Genomic DNA, 2,723 nt, shown 5'->3' with positions numbered 1-2,723 from the left:
CTTGATAGTAGTATCAACGAGAATGATAGTAGTATCAAGGAATTTTGCGATCAAAAAGGAGTGCAATTTAAGTTCATACCACCACGGTCTCCACATTTCTGGATCCATATCCAGAATGGTCCACAGAAAGGGTCTATTCTGAGATACCCGATGCTCAGGTAAGTCGCCCATGACTTGTTTAAAGAACTGAGGCCGGTACTTGGTGCATACTACGCAGCCCTGAATCACATTCCGGACCATCGGTTTCACCTTAATGATGTGGTACTGTTGCCGAGATATTCCGCGTAGTGCCTCATGTCCACAATGAAGATTCTCTTCATGAAGTTTCCGTAGCATCATTTTTACCACCGGATCATTATACGGCAAGAGATATGGATTCCTTGTTTCCGTTGATACTGGTGCTTGTTGTAGCCGAGTTGCTACTCGTATGATTGAATCTTTATCCAGTATTAGTGGCAATGTTGCCACCGTGCTTTTGCGATCTAGCGGTTGCCCAGGTCGTTTCTTTAAGTGCCGTAATTCATATGCAAATCCTGTTTCTTGAACTTGCTTAATGATCACTCTCCGTGCTTGGTCCAACTCTTCCAACGCTAACTGAGCCGTTGGTTTCCTGTTCTGCTTGTGACAAAACCGTAGCACATACGCCATTATTCGCTGTAGCCGGTAAAACCAATTTCTGTGATTTACCGTATATATCCATTCACTCTTGTTGTTTGCCGTGGCAGTCACCATGCAGAATACCTTGGTTTTCTTCTCAGCGGTATCCATCGTGTGCTCTGTAGGCTTAAATGGTGCTGGTCCATGCAGAAATAGTGGCCCATACAACCATAATGTTTGTGTGCTAAGCTGAACTGCTGATATGCCTCGAGACAGAACATCAGCTGCGTTGAGCGCTGATGACACATGCCGCCATTGCCTTGGATGTGATACTGCGTGTATTTTTGTCAACCGATTAGCCACAAACGTGTGGAAATGTGATGCCCGTGAATTAATCCACGAGAGTACTACTGTTGAGTCTGACCAGAGAAATGATTCCACACTTTCTGATCCGAATTGGAGATCCTGTCGAACTCTATCCGTGAGTTCAGCTCCAAGTACAGCTGCACATAGTTCCAGCCGGGGCAGTGTCTGTTTTTCCAGGGGAGCCACTCTCGACTTGGCGCACAACAATCTGACCGAAATTTGGCCATTTTTATAGGTTGATCGGACATAAACTGCCGCACCATACGCCTTTTCTGATGCATCAACAAATGTATGCAATTCCTTTGTAGTGGGGACCTTGCCATCAAAAATATGCCTTGGAATTTTCATGTGGTTTAGTGCCTGTACATCCTCTCGGTAGGCTTCCCATTGCTTCTCCAATCACCATCACCATCCATCTCAATTCGTTCGGTAGCAACATGTTGAAGAAACATTTTCGCTCTTACCACTACCGGTGCGAACAGTCCTAGAGGATCAAAGATTTGACCGACTTCGGATAGCACCACTCGTCTGGTTATTCCTTTTGTATGTCTTTGAGCCTTTCCACATAATTGGTCTTCTTTGGGTGCCCATATGATTCCCAATGTTTTGACACTTGTTTGTTCCAGTGTGTCACCGAGATTGATGTCAGCAATCGTATCTTCCTTTGGAATTTCCTTTAGAAGTTGACTGCTATTTGAACACCATTTTCGTAAGTTGAAACCCTTAGGTTTCAAGATTTCTAGAAGCTCTTGTCTTATTTGCAGGGCTTCTGGTAAACTGTCTGCTCCTGTGAGGCAATCATCAACATAAAAGTCATTTTTTAATGCTGATGCTCCAGACGACAATTTTTCAATGTTTTTCAGTGCCAAATATTCCAGACACTTCGTCGCTAAATATGGGGCTGACGTGGTTCCATAAGTTACCGTTTTTAAACGATAAAACTTTAGTTCTTGACTTGGATCCTCTCTCCACACAATCATCTGATTGAATTGATCGGCAGGGTTTATCCAAACTTGACGATACATTATTTCAATATCTGCCGTGTACACATATTTGTGTGTCCTGGAACCGCAGAAGAATTGAGAAGAGTTGACTCTGTACAACTGGTCCAGGATATAAAATGTCGTTCAGTGATTTTCCTGATGACGTTTTGCATGATGCATCAAATACCACTCTAAGCTTGGTGGTGGTACTTTCTGGTTTTAGTACACAATGATGCGGTATAAAGTAATGGTTCTTGGGAATTTGTTCTACCATTACTTGCTTCATATGTCCAAGCTGTTCATATTCTGACATAAATTTTACATACTCCTTTTTTATGTCAGGGTTCATTCGCCTCTCTAATGACATGAATCTTCTTATGGCTACTTCCCGAGATTCTCCAAGAGATGACGCCTCTTCAGCAAATGGAAGCTTTACAATTAGTCGATTGTCCGCCGCCGTGTGTAGGTTATCGAGGAAGAATTTTTCACAATACTCTTCCTCCGGACTCCTGTACCTTTTTATTGGCTCTAGTGTGTCTAGCTGCCAGAATCTTTCCAGTGATTCCTCTGGATTCGTCATGCCTACCATACATGTGATTGAAGCTGACGTTGACATATTAATTCTGCCAGCAACAATCCATCCAAACTCTGAGTTTTGTAATGTTGGACGGTTTCGATTGCCCCGTCTCCTTTCTGGTAGCAGTATAGCATAGTGATCATCAGCTCCCAACAGCATATCAATTTTTCCGGGTTTATCAAATGTTGGGTCCGCTAATT

This window comes from Drosophila willistoni, unplaced genomic scaffold (assembly GCF_018902025.1).
Source record: "Drosophila willistoni isolate 14030-0811.24 unplaced genomic scaffold, UCI_dwil_1.1 Seg740, whole genome shotgun sequence".
NCBI classification, from domain to species: domain Eukaryota; kingdom Metazoa; phylum Arthropoda; class Insecta; order Diptera; family Drosophilidae; genus Drosophila; species Drosophila willistoni.
This window is presented reverse-complemented; position numbering follows the sequence as displayed.